At 37.1% G+C, this 19456-nt stretch overlaps 1 pseudogene; it reads right to left on the bottom strand.

The window, feature by feature from the left end:
- Positions 1-15135: 15135 nt before the first annotated feature.
- Positions 15136-19456, bottom strand: part of LOC116093284 — a 110651-nt pseudogene continuing 106330 nt past the window's right edge.

The following is a 19456-nucleotide window of genomic DNA, read 5'->3' as shown; positions in this document are numbered from 1 at the left end:
TTATCAGCCATGGGTCTCTACATTGTTGAATATTCACTGAAAAAAATGTCAATTCTTTGGATAAGAATAGCTGTTTTTCTACGAGTATATGAACAGATAGTAATAGGTAAGTTTTTATGCAATATCAATTTAGCTACACAGTTAAATACTAAGTTTCTCTCTACGGCCTGTATGTTCCTTGCCATTTGGTCTTTTACTATACTTACAATACAGATATGTGTTCCTTTCTTCAGAACTGACACAAAATCCAATAAGAAAGTGGTTGGTTAGTCCTTTGCTAGTTATATCACTGTTGCACATGTGTTCATACCTTGCTTGTCAGAATGGTATCAAAATTCATAGGGTTCACAGCTGGGTCAAACTCTTTAAAGACTTTTCTCATCCAGTAGCATAGTAACTTCTAGCACTAAGAAAGCCAGCTGGTAGGGAGGAAACTTCCGGCTTGGTCCCAGCTTAATATATATATATACACACACACACATACATATGCATATATATGTATATATGTACATATATGTATATATGTGTATATATATATATATATATATATATGTTAGAGGATGAAGGAGTGATCCTTCATTAATGAGAGCTTCTTATCTGACAAACAACTCACAATTAGCTATTCTATGCATGGTACTGAGATATTTCATTTTCTATGGCCTCTAGGAGCATTACTACAGAATCTTGCTATCTCCGTATTTTTAAGTACATACTTTTAAACTGCATTTTAAGGTATTAGGTATAATTGTGTAAATTTTAATTAAATCATACTGTATTAAATATCCTGTAACATTTTATTTTTATTTGATTGCCCTTATCTCTGTGCCCCCTTGTGTTTACTATTCTCCAAATTCCTTCCTTAAACCTATATACTCCCAGTGTCACCTCTCTTTATCATCACATTAGCTTCTAGTATAACTGGTCCCTTAAGAATGGTCTCCCAAATAATCGCCCAGTTGAATTCCTTCTATGGGTACTCCAGCTTGAACAAACAAAATTTAAGAGTTAAAGCTACCATATCTAGGATATAGAACCAACTTGGATGTAAATCAACTGATGAATAGATAATGAAAATGTGCTACATATACACAATAGAATTTAACTTCAAAAAATTTAAAATGAGCTGTATAGGTAACTGAATAAGCATGAAAAATAGTATACTGAGACTGAGAGAGATAAACATCATCATTGCTGCTCTTGGAGTTTATCCTATTCCTTTAAGAAGATATCAATAATATTTATGCGCTAAATTCAAATTAAGGCCAGTTTATAAGAAGCAGAATATCCAGAGTAATTTTACATAGATTATATTAAAATATTGATTTTAACATATCAAAAATGAGTATAGTCAAGTTTGAAGACCTCTCAAAACATCAATCCAGTTTCTGGATTCCTTTAAAAATAGAAAGGAAAAGAGGAAATAATTTTTAAACTCTACTTTGTGAGCCATGAGAAAGCTAGCCTTTAGAAAGATGACTAGCCTTTGATAGAGGCAATTTTTTATTTTTCCCTCTCTGCCTCGGGTAATGACATGATGCGCAATCACCTTCTAATGCAGCCGTTTCCCAAGTCACTTCTTGGGAAAAGTCAGTAGGCTCAGTTCTCTAATCAGCTCTGCTCCTAAGGGGTTGACTAACCTCAGGCAATCCAGCCAATCCCTAACTGAGCTCTTAAAAAAAGATAACGGTGGAATTTTCCTAAATTTCCATTGAAGTTATAAAGATTAGTGAGGAAGCTCTAGAATATGCTTTCATTGCTCAGACAATAATTGTCCACAAACATAAACTTCCCTTTTTTATGTCTCAGCTTGACTTCAAACTAATGAGGCTTAACTATTTACTAGCACATCCTATGATGATGGAATTTACAGGACTTCCTTGAGAAAGGGTTCTGTCACAAATGCACAATGCAAGTTCCTTTTCTAATTTAATAGGGGTGTTGATATACCCTTATTACAGAGTGACTATTATTTATTATATAATTTTGTATTCCTATAAAAATATGAAGATAAATATGCTAAATTTCAACCTAGTATTTTCACAGAGACACTTCTTTCTGAGTGGCATGGTGCTTTAGATTTGAAAAGCTTTGTCATGCCTTTCTAAAGTAAGATAAGTGGATAGACTTTAGATATGGGTACTTTGTCACTAGAACACATATATCAGACTGAAATGAAAGGGAACTTGGAGAGTATCAAATCTATGATTATAATAAACACTGCTTGCATTAAGTCTACAGCCCAGAAGATAATAGCGCTCAAGGGCAAAGAAATGAAGCAATTTCTGAAATGATCAGGCTCCATCTCACCTCAGCACTTTTAGATTTCTGCAAATTCATTTTTCAGAGACTGCAATGAACTATCCCAATAAAAAAGCAAGAGCTCAATCATTGCTTTCAGTATACATTTTATTTGCCTTACTTCAATTCTTTCATAGTGTTGGCTATGCCTAACTCTGTGTGTGTGTGTGTGTGTGTGTGTGTGTGTGTGTGTGTGCTTGCAAATATGCATGTTGCTGAAAATTGTAAATTCATTAAAAGGAATGTCCATAATTCTCTTTGCTGCTTTATCTCTACTGCCTTATTAAGAATCCTAAAAATGTTTAATGAATGATCGTCAAATGGATGACTTGTATTTGTTATATATTAAAATGATAAACATTAATGTATTTCGTAGGGTGAAAGCATTTGTGTCACAAGCATGAGAAGTGGAATACATCCATATTTGAAGGCAGGGAAGAGTGTAAGTACCTCTAACCACAGCAGTGGCCTGCAAAGACACATGAATCCAAGAGCTAAGTGGCCATCCATGTAGATGAAACAGTCACCACTGCTTCAGTTAGAAAGTCTCAAAGCAAAAAAGGAAGAGAAATAAAGGAAGACACTCAGCATCTTTATCTGGCTGCAAACACATGGGACCCTGGACCAGCATCTTCACATACTGATAACACACCTATAACAAACAAATGTTTACATATTTGACACATGGTGTTTTTGCATTACAAGTAGAAAATTATTATAGAAACTATGCTATGTTTTCCATTCTTATACAGTCAATCAAATGGTAAGAATAAATATTTTCTGTGAATGATTGTAAACCATTGACCAGTCAGCACAAGAATAGTCTCTGGCACTTTCTAAAGGTCCTCCCCCCTCCCAATGCACCCCCTCCCGCCAAGATTGCATATTCCCATTCATTCTGCTGGTCCACAGGGCTTCTCTCTTGGCTGGTCCCACCCATACATGACCATGTTCCCTTTTTCTCCTCACTCTCCCTTCTCCCACCCAGGTCGTTCTCTCCATCTGCCTCCTGTGACTATTTTGTGTCCTCTTCTAAGTGGAATTGAAACATCCTCACTTGAGCCTTTCTGCTTGTTACACTTCTTATGGTCTGTGGGTTGTATCCTAAGTACTCTGTACTTTTTATCTTATATCCACTTATCAGTGAGTACATACTATGCATATTCATTTGGGTCTGAGTCACCTCACTCAGGATGATATTTTCTAGTTCCATACATTTGCCTGAGAAACTCACGTTACCTTCATTTTTAATAGCTGAATAGTATTCCACTGTGTTAATGAGCCACATTTTCTGTATCCATTCTTTGTTTGAAGGACATCTAGGTTTTTTCTGGATTCTGACTATAACAAATAAGGCCAATATGAACACCGGGGAACATGTGTATAATGGAGCAACTTTTGGGTATATGCTCAAGAGTAGTATAGCTGGGTCTTCAGGTAGAGCTGTTTCCAGTTTTCTGAGGAACCACCACATTGATCTCCAGAGTGGTTGTGCTAGTTTACAATCACACCAGCAATGGAGAAATGTTCCTCTTTCTCCACTTCCTGGCTAACACTTACTGTCACTTGAGTTTTTGATCTTAGCCAATCTGATGGTGGAAGGTGGACTCTCAGGGATTTTACATTTGCATTTCATTGATCGCTAAAGACTTTGAACCCTTCTTTAAGTGCTTCTTGGCTGTTTGAGATTCTTTTGTTCTGAATTCTCTGTTTATCTCTGTATTTCATTTTTAAAATTGGGTTATTTGGTTTTTGGAGGACATCATGAGTTTTGCAGGCAAATGGATGGAACTAGAAAATATCATCCTAAGTGAGGAAGCCCAGGCTACAAAGGACACACATGGAATGTAATCACTAATGAGTGGATATTAGCCAAAAAGTGCAGAACACGTAGGAAACAACCCACAGAATTTAAGCAGTTTACCAAGCAGAAAGGCCAAGTGAAGATGCTTTAATCCCAGTTAAAAGGGAGAAGGAAATAATCTCAGGAGGCAGAGGGAAGGAGGAGTATTAATGGAAGAGGGGAGGGGGAAGGAAAAAGGGAACATGATCAGATATGGGGGAGCCAAAAGGAAAGAAGGCTTCAATTCTGATCTCAAACCTCTGCAACTCAGTTGCTTATATTTTCTGGGGGGAAAAATCCTGCTCCCTCTGGTGCTAAGAGTTTTTAACAACATAATTATCTCAAAAAAAATCAAGATCATATAGTAACCGCAAATAGATTGTTCTGTTGAGGCAAGAATTAATAATGGTCTCCCTAAAGTCAGTGGAATGAGGTTGAAAGAGGACTACAGCTGCTGGTGCAGGCTTCAAGAAAACAAGCAGTGTGCTCACACCAGACTCTCAGCCTAGGGATTCTCCTGTTTACACAAGTTTTTCCACCTCTAGGGATAAACATAAGCTAGCACAATGAGATAAAGGGCTAGAAGTAGGTCATGTTTCTCTGGAGGAAGAAAACAAGAAGCTTCTTTGTTACTCTAAGGTCCAGTTTTTCCTGAAAGAGCTAATCTAAACACCGGATAGAAAGGAATCTGTGCACTAATACATATATTTCACTGCCTGTGGGTAGATATAATTCACCAGGTTTTGCAGGTAGCCACGTGAGCCAAAACCACACCATAAGTATTGTTAAAAAAAAAAGTAGAAATAACTCGGTTTTCCTTAACTTTGTAATTTTCCCAGATTCCCTACACTCACTTTTGCAATGGCCTTTGGGGATCTGAGTGATTTTCAATCCTGAAAATACTTTATCAATGGTTCCAAATTCAAACACTGTAAACATATATTTTTAAGTTAGAAAGCCAGATAAAACTGGGGGATAACTTGTTCTACAAATAAAGTCAAATGATGGCATTTGACAGCCCCACTCTACCCCTATGTCTGCCTCAAGTTTTGTTTTTTTATTTGTTGTTGTTTTGGTTTTTGTGTTTGTTTTTGTTTTTCTCTTCTCCAGTACACACTTCAACTGATTAGGTCAAAAGCTGACTTACTTTCATATCTAACTATTTCTAAAATACAATCAGAGTTCCTTTTTTTTATTGGATATTTTCTTTATTTACATTTCAAATGTTATCCCCTTTCCTGGTTTCTGCCCCCCCTTCCCCCCAGAAACCCTCTCTCCCATTATGATCCCCTTGTTTTGATCAAAAAAAGAGAAAGAGCTATAAGAATATGTTCTGGCAGAGTGTAGGGGAAGGGGGTGACTTGGTGGGCCCATGCCTAGGCATCCCTTTCCCCTGAGGGACCAGACACACACTGGTGTAGTATAGAATTGAGTTTATTTAGGGCATGGGGAGGGGAGTTAAGAGGGTAGCAGAGGTAGAGAAAGGCAGAGAGAAGGAGAGAGTAGAGAAGTTGGGGATGGCCATGAACACATGGAGAGAAGGGGGAAGGAAATGGGGAGAGAGGGGGATCAATGGGGCAAGAGGCAAGGGAGAGAAGGAGTAAGAGAGAGAGGAGGGAGGAAGCAGCAGCCCCTTTTATAGGACCAAGCCAGGTAACTGTGGGGAGGAGCAACCTGGCTTCTGCCAAGTATCTGTGGGGGTAGAGATTATACAGAATACCAACACTCCTGGTTCAATGAGGATGTTTCCCCCCACACACACCCACTCATTCCCCACCCCCCTGCCCTCAAATTTCCCTACACTGGGGCATCAGTGTAGCAAAGTTCTTACCATATAGAGCTTACTTACCTTGTTTAGTCCCAAAATGCTCACCTTTCCACTGCTCTCTAAGTAATCTATTGTGATCTCAAACCACTTCGCCCATTATGAAATTCTCTGCCATGCCCTGAACTATGTAAAGTAGGCACAGGACCCTTCTTCTCTATCCTTTCTTCCTTTGGGATTCTGGAACCTCCCTTTGAACTGCACTTCTGCATTTGCCTTTGACTATGAAAATGCAAGCCTTTGGAAAAGTGATTCAGTAAATCTGTCACATCAAGGTTATATAATTTCTCCAACCAGCAGCACATAAATATAAAACTGGACTGCCTACATTAATACAAGGTAAAGCTGACTCAGAACACAGGATATTATCAAGTATTAAAAGGGATATTACATAATAGAAAACAGTTCTCAAAAAGACAGAAAACTTCAGTAGACTATAAAGGAAAATATCTATAACCATAATTAGACATGACAACATTCTTCTTTTCTTAATTGATTAAAAGAACATTCAGCAATAAAGAGACATAGGAAAACCCGTCCATCTAAGGGTCTATTTGAGGAGAAACACATATCTATAGTGTTTTAAATTTGTTTATTTTTCATATAATATATCAGATTCTTTTGCCTCCCCAAATTACTTGCCAGAGCCTCCCCATCTTTGGGTCCACTGAACTTCATTCCCCCTTCTCCCTCAAAGAAAGAAGAAAATAAAAATCAAACAAACTTGGCCAACTACTCCAGGGGATGGGGTCTGCTCTTGACTGTGATTATTATATACCGGGATTCTCTATTGGAGATTATTGACTTTTACATTCCTAGAAGGTGTCAACTGCAAATAACTTTCTGTCTAGGAGTCAAACTGTGTGTCTACTTGGGCTTCTGTGCTGGGGTCATGTGCAGGCTGTCATTGTCTCTGAGTTCAGATGTGTATCAGACTGTTGCATCCATTCAATACTGTTTCCTTAGAGTCATCTCCCACCTCTGGTTCTGACAATCCATTCCCCACCTCTTCTGTATAGATTCTTGAGCCTTGGGGGAATTTAAAACTTTTAGAATTAGGTGAGAAGTAGAACCCAGTATGGAGCATAGTGAAGTAGAAAGCAGTTTTAAGGAGGACGTCAAAGCACTAAGTGCCTCCTGATCCTAAAGAACCTGAAAAATACCGCACTAGTAAGCCACAGTTGAAAGCGTCATCCCCCAAATACCTAAAAGGAGGAGAGAGCAAGAAATAATCAAACCTGGAACTGAAATCAATAAATAAACAAAATGACAAAAAGAAAAACATACTAGCATCAATAAAACAAAGAGTTCTTTGAGAAAAAAAAAGGTAAACCTTTCACCCAATTAACCAAAATCCAAGTAAAGGTAATTAGAAACGAAAAAGGAAACCTTACAAGAGACAGTTAAGGAAATTTGGAGAATCATGAGGGCATACTTCAAAATCTGAACTCTGCAAACTAGAAAATCTAAAATGTGGATAAATTTCTTGATATACACAATCTACCAAAGTTAAACCAAGATGAAATATACAACTTCCTACTGGGTTGCCTCATCCAGGTTTGATATGAGGGCTCATGCTTAGCCTTACTGTGTCTTGTTATATTATGTTCAGTTGATATCCATGGGAGGTCTGCACTTAAGGGAAAAAGGAGGGTCAGTTGATCTAGGTGAAGGAGTGTATGGCAGGAGAACTTGGAGTAGTAGAAGGCAGGGAAACTGTGGTCAGGATGTATTGCATGATGGAAAAGAAAGGAAAAAGAGAGACAGCAATAACCCCTAGTGAATTAGAAACTGCAATTAAACCTCTTCTAACTAAATAATGCCCTGGGCCAGATGCATTCGGCAGAGAGTTCTATCAGACCTTTAAAGAAATAATGCTAGTCCTCATTTTTTTTCTGCAAAAGAGAATCTGAAGAAACAGTATTAATATTCTTTTTCTAAAGCAACTTATACCATGATCGCAAAAACACACAAAAACTCAGCATAAAAGAAAGTTATTGGTTCATATTCCTTACGAACAGAAATACAAAAGTTCTCAACAAAAGACTTGCAAATCAAATTTAAGAATACATCCAAAGTATTATCTACTCTTTATAGTCTTGAATTCCAGATATTAGTATCATGAAAGCATATATCAATGGCGTAGGAAACATGACCATGCTCCACAATGTTCTTATCTTAACAAATGCAAACTAATAAAATATACCGAAGGCATTCTCAGTGACAACAGACAAAAGTCAGGTTCAAACAGTTATCTGGAGTGTCCCCTCAAGCATTAAAAAAAAAAAAATCAATCAGCAAACATACCACCTGTATTGCATAGATCAAAGAGGAAGTCTAAAAAAACGCATTTTTAATTGTACTGAGCATAAAAGTAAAGATACATCAAGATTGATGGGATGCAGTGAAAGCAGCATCCAGAAGGAAAATTATAACAAATACTTAAAACAAAATGCTAAAGTTCTCGTGGATAATCCATCTGCCTGTGTTCAGCTATTAATCTCTATGTCATCAGAGTGAGGTACAAAAGCTTTACACAGTCCTGTATAATAGAGTGCCACACTGCCTTTCTCATCTCATTTCTTCAAATTTGGAAGGCTGTAGTGAGGTTTTGGGTTTCTTTTAAAAAACATAGAAATAAGAACCTGCTTTTGTTTGAATCCAAGTTGTGGGATGTGGGGCTGTTTCAGATTATCTATAGCAGCTAGCTCCGATTTAGCTTGTGCTCTTACAGGGGACAGATATTGCCAGCTGCAGATAGTTTCTGCAGTTTGGAATCTTGGGGACTTTTCATAGGATTCATAAATGCTAGGGAGTTGGAGAAGCTGGATGGGTTGTTGGTTGATTGATGGTTGCTGTTGGCTGTTGTTGGTTCTTGGTCATGGTTTGTTGAGTAATCATGTACAAAAAGGAAACAGCAAAAGGAAGAAAGTAGATGTCCTGGTAGCAAATATTAAACTTGCTATAAGGAGACTAGTGTCTCTAATCAGCAGTAAGCAGTCTGACTCTAATGTCATACCCTTTGGAACCTCGGACTTTATTCAAGGAGTTCTTTCCGTTTTATGCTATCCCCTTTTCTTCTATCATGTGTTAGGGGGTTGAAATGGTGGAAGAAAAGGGATGGAGATGGTGGAGAAAAGAAGAACCCTCACAGTAGCAAAAGACAAAATACAGAAGGTAAAATAACTACTTCTGGCCTTATCTTCTTTTCAGTAGGTTCTCACTGTGGCAGGAGTAGTTCTCTGCTTTTCCAAGGTAGCCGAGTCATCTCTCCCTTGATTAATTTCCTTCAGATTAACTGTCTGAAATACGTTTCTGACTACCCAGTGTCAACAACCACTCTTTGCTGTGGGTGACTGCAATGGTGTATCAAATGGGCCACTAATACATTAGGGGAAAGTACCTTCCTTAGCCGTTCATGCCACGGACATGAGCCGATGTCCATGCCATGGCTCTCATGAACATGTTACACATGGCTCCAGGCTGAGTGGGACCAAGCTGCCATTTCCAATTTGAACAAGCTTCACTACAATGCAAAATAACTATAAAATGATAAGAACACAGCAACCATTTGTTTTACTTTTATACTACTGGCTATAGATACAACAAATGAAACTCAATCCCAGGCAAAGGCTACATGACTGATCATAACAGTAAAGTTAAAAGGCATAATATAAATTTAGATAAAAATTAATATGGTACACTCTTTTTATTACAACATTTTACTAGCTCTTTTTGTACAAGAAATCCATTAGCAAATAGGTTTTACTATGTATTTGGAGAAGAATAAGTGTTAAGAAAACACATAGTTTAAGAGCTTCTTTTCTTCCTCTGAGTCCTGGTCATCAATAAATACCTAATTATTTTCATGTTAGATAATAGGTTCCAAAATTGATGGCTTCACAATTAAATTATAAACATATTGAATGGAAATGAAAATAATTAGCAGCACTAAAGATCTATGAACATATTCTTTGGAGACATAACGTAGATAAAGTAATTATTTTCAATTCTAAGGCAATTTAGATGCATGATATTTTTCTTCCTATTATTGAACATTTACACCTATAATCATGACTCTTATACAACCTAAGGATTCTACATATATTTCTACTATTCACTCTCAATTATCTATACCCATAAGTTAATATTTGAAGGGAAAGATTAAAATGGGGTATTTGTAATTATGAATGTGTTGTGAAACAAAACTTGACCTTTAATAAGTGAGAGTAACTAAAAACATTCCCTATTACAGTAAAGAGAAAAGTCTCTATTACTTGGTTGGAAACACATTTTGGATACAAGCATGCAAAAAAATCAAAACAAAACCAAATAAACAGGAGGAATGTGAATCACATGAACTCAACTGAATTAGTTTTTGAAAATACATTCAATATTAGTTATATCCTTCTGAATACAGTAAAAATCTTTGTAATTATAGATAGAAAAGGCAAATTTCAAAGGTCAAACAGGCCAAGTATGAGAAGATGTGAGGTGTTTGTAGCATTAATGAATTCAATTTCTGGGTGTGAAAATCTTAAATTTCATGTCTGAATTATATTTAAGAAATGTAGCTCTTTGAAAAGGGAAACTCTGAATTGGATACATGTAAAGGTCAAAATGGATAAAGGCAAATTCTTGGGTTGTAAAAATATCTATGATGCACATTGGACATAGGAGTTTAAAGAATCAAGTCGGTACTGATCTGGAGACTACCTCTTGAGTGTATGCTCTCATAATACTCAAAGGTTCTATCCATGCTTCTAGGAAAGAAAAGAAATCAATATCCCTACCCAGTGGCCTTTGAACCACAACAATGACTATCCTCACAAGACAAGAGTACAATTGTGGCATGTATATCTCAGGGGAAATAAAAATCTGCCTAACTGAACTTAAGGCTCACTCAATGGAAGAAACCTATGTCTAGTACTATAAACATAAGCAAGACCTGTGGCTGGAGACATCATAGAACCTAGAGAACCTACTACTTCATTTTTCTAAATCAATATATTTTCTAACTGTATTCTAAAAGCTTTTCCTTCTACTCACAGATATGTGTTGCTCTTGATCCCCATCAAAGGTGCTTACTTTTTTTAGCAGACAATGAGGCTTCTACAGAGATTCATAACTGATGAAATGGTGGATAGCATGCAGCCTTGAGATGCTTAAACACATCTGATAGCTCTATAACACCATCTCTATTCCTAAATCTTAGGAGAATGGCAGTTGTGGGTTAAAATGGGGTCCACCATCCGCTCTGGGCTTGGGCTGATTCATGAGGCAGGAAGCAGAAAGTTTTGACTGCACGGTCCCCACTCCATCACCAGGTGGGCGTCAGGCCAAGAGATGTTGCTGCGGGACCCTGCTCCGGGGATGGGAATGCCGTCTGAGGTCCCTGTGCACTGCCAGAGTTGGCTCGGTGGGTCCCAGATCTGCATGGGACATAGATGCCTCTGGATGCTAGAAGAGCCGAGAACAGCATAGGGCCCGTGAGGGAAAAGGGTGGGGGAGAGAGCTCCAGTCACTTGGGAAGGAGCGTCCATGGCTTGTCCTGCAGGTGGCTTGGCTTGGTGGAGTCCATGGCTGGGAGCACAGGGAGTCCTCCTGCAGGAAATTAGACACAACTCTTTAGAGGCAGACCTGCTCCATTGTTCCCCACTACTGATCCTGATGAGAAGAGGCAGTCCATGGTTTTAAAGCATTTATTGTCATGGTAGAGAGTTGTGATGAGTGAAACCATACCCCACTTTCTCAGGTTGGGCCTGAGTTAAACATCTTTTGCAGGGAGGAGTGTCTGGGAAGGAGAGCTTATTTGGCCTAACCCTTCAGGCCTTTAGGTATCTCATTAAAATGGAGATCTGTCTTAAGGCTATGTGATCTGTGGTCATATCCTCTACCTGTGGAGGGACTTGGGGTGTTGCCCTTATGTGACTGATGGCCACAGAATTATGGAGAGCTCAGGCCTCCTGTCAGGGCCTGGTGTCTGGGAGCATGGCAAAATGGCTACGGTTCCTTGCAGGATCAGCTGGGACACCTGGGTTTTAAACCTAGCTCAACCAGACACTAGGTTGCCTTTCACAGTCCCACAGGCAGTAAGAAAAGAAACTTTAAAAGTATCAACAAAATGTAGTTTTCATATTAAATAATTAAAAATTAAGCAAGAGAAACCAAATATAAATATTTCATACAAATACCATAAACATTAAGATGCAGGAACACATCTGCACTTACATACTTACTGTTTTTACCCCCTACTGACAGATGATGTTCTCATTTAGATGAGGTAAGACCTGAATGGTCAGGTAAGGATACACATGCTCTCCTTTTTCTAGAGTGCTTGAAAGCCAGTGTGGTTTTCTCATAAGAATTTCTTCCCATTAAGTTCAGTATTTCAGCGTTTGGATTTAAAAATTAAGGGCTTATATGCTGAAAAGATAATTTGTAAACATTAAGTGTTAGCAACAGGGCATGAAAGATGACTTAGGCAGGTATAATGCTATTGCAGAAGCATGAAGTCCTGAATTCAGAAACAAGAAACCCACATAAAACTTGAATTCACTGTTACCCAGACTGGGAGATGGAGATATTAGATGTCAAGACCTCACTGGCCAGGTAGTGAAATCACAATCTTCAGATTCAGAGGGAGAGCTGGTGTCCAAAACTAAGGTGAGGAACTGACCAAGGAAGACACCAGAGTTTCAACCACTGAATCTGTAATTCCTGGATACAGAGGCAGCGTATATAAAGCATATACATACACACATAGATCAGTGAGATGGCAGTTACAAGGAACATGATATTCTTTCTGTATTTTAGAATTCAGTATGTCTTTTAAAACACTTCTGAGTATATTCATAATTTGTTCTTGCTGAGTACTTACAAGTTAATTGTTCATAGTCTAAATGTATATAAATTAGCAAAAATAAACATTTTAAACTTTCTTTGCCTTTTAAACATCTGTGAGTGTAGTACTCTGTAACTATTTGTTGTTGATTTAAAACAGATCAGTATCACCAACTATTGCACATTCCCTATCTTTACGGAATAGAATGAACTCCAGCACAGCTGTCCCCAGCAGTCCCCCCAGAAGCTTATAAATTTACATCATTGGCTTCTACAACGCAATTAATTTGTGCATGTTTCCTAGCAGCAATTAGCAGCAGGCACGAGTTTTAATGAAATAAACTTGTGATTCCCACAGGGACTATTTATAATGAACACTACAAAGCAACACGAGCTTCAAACTATTTACATTAAGAATTGATTAATAACAAAGCCATTAAGCTCCATATTCGATTGCATATTGTGCCAATTTAAGGGATTCTGCTAATTAAGTAATCATAATCATTTGCATGTGCTATATCTAATTAACTTTTTATATCTCTTTAAGTTTTTCCTCCAGGACCAATAGCATTCAAGTGGCATTAGCAAAAGGAACGTTTAAACCATTTCTTGGAATATTGTTTCCTGATAAAGTGGATTTCTATGAAAACACTTGGAGAGTCTAATCAGAGAAAGTGCTTGTTCAGGACAATTACTTTGGTCTACACTACATTTGCTCTTGAAGAAATGGATTAACATTAGGTTAGGGTTAACAGGTCTTGAACATGTATCTATGTAAATGAAGTTCAGAAAGTTACTTTAGCACTTCTGAAAACTTTAAAATTAGAGTTTTAACACATGAAATCACTGTATTGATCTAGTCTTTCTTTATGTCATTTAGAAATTTACAAATTTACCTAGGAAAATATTTAATGATTTTTATTTCAGTGGTAAGCAGAAAGCACATGAGCAGGATGACACGTTCAGAGTAGTCTCACCCTTGCAAATAAATCTTATAATCAATCATGTCTTCTATAAGAAATTTGAAGCTATCATTTTATTACCAAACAGTAGCTTGTAAAACTAAGTTAAATTTCAATAACTTTAAAGTGTTGCAATCTATAATACCTTAAATATAATTTTAAATATATTAATATAATTTTTGGAATAATAGTACATAAAATTGCTCATTATAAATAAGAATTGCAGATTTGATTGTGGATATTATTCAGTTAATTATATTTTAGAATTAATCTTGTTTCTACTTGTTTGTTCATCCATATCTGAATTTCTGCTTGGAATGTATTGCCTGAAATTATACTTACAATTCACTGGGAGTTGAATTTCATTACGGTTAGTTCAATTTATCATATTGAGTATTAACTATACTTAAAGCTCAGTTTTTCAAAGTCTCCATATAAACTTTCATTACTAATTCAGAGATTTTATAAAACAGCTTTATCATCATTTGCAGATGAGAAAGTCAAAAGTTAACTATTAAGTTTTTTTTCAAGGTTAAAAATAGAACAAATTCAAACAACAAAACTAATACTTTGAACAATTATGCATCTCTGAAATCATCAGACATTTATATCAATACCTCTAACCTCTAGTAAGGTCCACGAAAAATGCAGTAGATGATGTAGATAAATGTAAACGTTTGGAGAACAGGGAAGTGCTGTGAAATAGCTTTGATGTGGCTTTTGTACCCATGTACTCAAGACAGTTTCAGTTACCTGGATATGGTCAGTATAAGATCAAGCCGGGCAAAGTTCTACCATTGATTGTGGGAGGTGCTTACCAGAAACTACCCCTTACTGAGGAACTACTGTCAGGTGATTACTTCTAAGGGAAACAGAGTGGACTCATGGGCCTCTAACATTAGACTTAAAGTATTGTCAGAATATGAAAGGGGTGGAAGAAAGGGGTGGTAGTAGGGTTTTGTGGGTATTGGAGGGCCAAAAAGGATAAATATGATTATTTTCTGTTTTATTAGATATGAGACTATCAATAAATAAGAAACCCAGGGACAAAATTAGATCAGAGACTGAAGGAAAGGCCATCTAGAGACCGCTCCAGCTAGGGATCCATCCCATCTGCAGACATCAAACACCTACATGGCACTATTGCTGATGCCAAGAAGCACTTGCTGACAAGAGCCTGATATGACTGTCCTTTGAGAGGCTCTGCCAGCACGTGACTAAGATGAATGCAGATACTCACAACCAAACATTGGACTGAGCCTGGGGACCCCAGTGGAAGAGTTAGGGGAAGGACTGAAGGAGCCGAAGGGCACTGCAACCCCATCAACCAACTGCCCCCACCCCCGGAACTCACAGGGATTAAACTACAAACCAAAGGTATACATGGAGGGAGCTGGCCACTTGATTGGAAATTTTGCACCTTGTCTTGCTGTGAATTTATTGCCTCCAATTAATCTTGCTAAGCCAAAATCTGCTATTTTACATATAAGGTTTTCTCCTACAAGAATATTAGCAGCTCGGAGATCTCAGTGAATATAGTTCATTCTTTCAATATATGCCATGGGGTCAGCAATCTGAGCAGCCATATCAACTTGCTGTGGAAGCTTCAAGTACTTTCCATCTCCTTCCTTAAGGAAATCTAACAAGCTCCCTTTGACATAAACTCAGTGGCAATATAAATCGGCTCTTCAGAAACAACTGGGTAGAGTAGAACAAGTTTATTGTATCTTAATATTTTCATTATCTGAGCTTCTTGAAGGAATGCTTCTGGCCATCATTGTACCTGGCTTTAGTGTTTTGATTGCTACTTTTGTAGTTCCGTTCCACATTCCCATCCGCACTTCGCGAAAGCATCCTTGACCTAGTTTAACCTCTAGTCGCTAAGATTCTTGAGTGATTTCCCAAGTATCTTTTGCTAGACCTTGAGTCTTGGGTTTCACAGTTGGACACACAGTTGTTTAACTTGTGGCATAATCCATCAGCATGTTCTGGGTAATGCTTCACCAGTTTCTGCAGCATATCAAACTGAGGTCTGGTCATGACGTAGTATCCGCCATTGTTAAGTTTCCTGATTCTGTAATGCTTCAGATTGTCACCCTTTACCTCTTCCCAATCACGAATTGAGATGGAATAAGCACCTTTAGTAGTTTTACTTTATCTTACTGAGAATATACCTCGCTGATTCCTAGGATTCAGAAGTAATCTTTCCACTGGGCCCTATTGCCCTGATGTCTACAGTCTGTGACATGAGTGTTTTAAAGGACTTCATGTGAACTATTGTACTATAGTTTATCTAATCATTCTTTAAAGGAAAATAAGATCATGTTTATGTACTAATGCTGATCAGAAAAATAAGGCAGAAAAAAAATTGATGATATTCTTTAGATTTTAACTAAATGGAGCAGCCCCTTATAATAAAAATTGTATAGTAAGAATGCAACACTAACTTAATATGTTTTCAGTTTAAATTGTTATGTATTTTTTTTAACTTTCAAGAATAAAAAGAATTATGTACATTTGAAGATTTTTTTTGACATCTTTCATCTGTATTGTCTTAATGTGGAACTTTAACACCCTTACCAAAAATGAAAGCAGGCAAAAGCAGCCTTCTAGCACAAACTCTTTTTAAAATAAATAATGGTAGCCTAAAACTTAATATTTTATAAAATATTGTAATATTGTTTTGCTAATAATTAAAATGAGCGGCAGTTCAAGGCAGTTGTTCGCTGTGTACTGAGAGCACTCTGCTCTGAACTCCAGAACCTTGAAGACATTTCTCCACCCCTACATCAACAGACCTGAGGAAGACTTACATTATTAGACCTAAGTTGTAAAGCAGCTACAAGATAGTCTTGAGGGCACAGAGCCCAGGTTAAAAACAATACAGATAAAGAAAGTATCCCAAAGTGTGTCATCTCACATTCAGTGGGAAATTTTACATTTTGTGATGTGTCTCAGAATTTCTTTTCAAATTATAAAGGAAGATGTGGGGCAAGAGAGTTGGCAGTTTATGGCTTAGCCGTTAATAACATGGATCATTCTTGCAAGTGTCAGACTTTAGTTCCCAGCACCCAGGTCCAATGTCTTACAGCCACCAGGAACTTCATCTCCAGGGTATTTACAAGACACTTCTCTGCCTTGGGATGGTTCCACTCCCTTTTAGCAGATGTCAGTAGGTAACCAACAGCTCTGGCATCTTCAAAACCTTAGGGTCTTCAGGAGAATCCAGGCTTCACCTTCAGATATATACAAAATGGTCACCATGAGCCTCCATGCAGGAACATCTCAGCCGTACACTTGGCTTCAGTGGCTTTCCTTAGTTCCTGAGGAAGATTCCGTGACCCCTTTCTTCTATTTTGACTCTAGATCCTCATAAGAGTGAACACTAACAACCACTTGACCAAGAGTCAACACTAGGCTGTTTTGAGATTTGTTCTGCCAATAGAATTAACCCAAAACTCTTCATTTTGGCCTTAGGCAGACTTTTCAGACAAGGGCAAAGAAAGCAGCCACATTCCTTGTCAAAAAATCACAAAAACAGCCTCTATTACACATACTAAATTTCATCTCCTCCAAAACATCTTGAGCCAGGCCCTCCATAGTTTAAATCACCCTCAGTCCCACTGTCTTGCATGCTTCTATTAAGATGGCTGATTAAGCCCTATTTACATCTTTCAACTGCTTTTCTAATCAAGTTTCAAAGTCCGCATTCCTCCAAACAAAAGCATAGTCGGGTGTAACACGGCACTATCTCACTCCCGGTATCAGTTTCAGGCCTAGATAGGGTTTTTATTACCACGATCACAGAAGCTCTTCTAAAGGAAAACGTTAATTGGGAATGGCTTAAAGCTTCAGAAGTTTAGTTCATTTTTATCACAGTGGGAAGCATAGCCATGAGCAGGAAGATAAGGTGCTAGAAAAGTAGTTAAGAATTCTCCATCTTGATATTCAGGTAGCAGAACAAGAACTGGCTTTAGCTTCTGAGATGGCAAAGCCTGCTCACAAGATGACACACTTCCTTTGGCAAGGCCACACCTGCTAAAGGTGTTGCCCCTGAGGGCCAAGCACACAAACACATGAGTCTATGAGGTTATTCCTATTCCAAGTACTTCACAGTCCCTCATGTGGCCATCCTCACGTTAAATCCCACACACATACACAAAATTTAAAACAAAATATTTAAAGGCAGTTTGTATTATTTCATTCTTGCTCAAAAATTACATTCACAGACATAGTAATAAAAATATGAGTATCCAGAATTTCAATCTGCTATTCATGTCTTTCTCCTATCTTTATTTGATTTTAAGTACAAAATTAACATCTATAATTTTACTTAAAATTCTAGGTAAAAATTATTTTTAATCATATGCAAGCCTGATTAAAGTAAAATTAATTCTAATTGTTGGTTTTACAAAATACATTTGAACGTTGGAACGAGTTGTTTCCTTATGTTAAAAGCATAGAAAGTTTTGTCACTAATACATTGTCACTGCATTTAGAGACATAAGTTTATTTATAAGGAGGGTGAGGAATTATAAAACATTAAACTCATGCAAATTTACATTTGTATTAAAGTATTTACAATGTCAGTTGCAGTGAGCTCATCACTGGTAGAGCATAAACCTCCAAAATGTTTGAAATTCTGTGTGCTGTTTTTCAGCAACCTCTTTCTACCTTTACAATTATTTTATATTTTTTTGTTTTATAAAATTTACAAAATAATAATTTCTGATTGCTAAATTTTAAATAGCTGTTTATATGAATGATTACTGGATTTAAATATAAATAGAAAAAAGTGTTAAAATGAAGAAAGATGTTTATTTATAATTATGCATGATGTGCAGGGCTATAAACAATAGCTACATCATGTCAGAAGTAAATAGCAGTCTTCCTCTTGTGAAAGGTCCACAGCTACAGCAGGTTGAAATGTGAGTGGTGTGGTAATTAACTTAAAAGTTTGTCTGACATTATGATAGATTATGCCCCCACATGAACTATGAAATAAAAAACTGACCTTAGGAAGAAAGAAACGTATAATTCTAGGGAACACAAGAATGAATGGTATTATTTACACTCTTAGATTTATGACAACCTTTAAGTCTTTGTTATCCAAGTGTACTTTCAGAAAATGCACAATTGCCAGTTTCAGACAGAGAGGGGAACAGAAAAATGCCTGTGGCATCTGTCTTTGTAAAGGAAAAATAGATATTTGAAGGTCATACCACTGGTACTGTGTGTTGGTTAAGGTTTTTGTTCTGTATATGTTAAATATTTTAAGAATTATACAATGTCATATCATAGGTGGAGTTTATTTGTAATATAAAGATAATTATTTGTGTATAAAACAGGTGAGAATATTTTTCACATAAACTTTACCTTGAATAATCAAGAAGATTATTCTTGATTCTTGTTTCCACAACTCAAATTTATTGGTTGGTAATATTTCAGCACTTTACATTAAATGTTATGCTGTAGATTCTTTTCCTCTGAATACCATTTTCTAGGTTTTATAATATTTTCAGAATATGGATGCTCATTTCACTGTTGACCCTTTAACCATTGAATGTGCCTTCAGTTCGTGAAGTTAAAGAAATGAAGGTTAAGTTTATCTGTATTCTTCCTATAGTATTATGACAAATTTATCAACTTTATCACTACTTAATTTTTCCCATTAGTTTCACATGA

The sequence above is a fragment of the Mastomys coucha genome, unplaced genomic scaffold (assembly GCF_008632895.1).
Source record: "Mastomys coucha isolate ucsf_1 unplaced genomic scaffold, UCSF_Mcou_1 pScaffold16, whole genome shotgun sequence".
Classification (NCBI taxonomy): domain Eukaryota; kingdom Metazoa; phylum Chordata; class Mammalia; order Rodentia; family Muridae; genus Mastomys; species Mastomys coucha.
The sequence above is the reverse complement of the archived record's forward strand: the minus strand, read 5'-3'. Positions and strand labels throughout refer to the sequence as shown.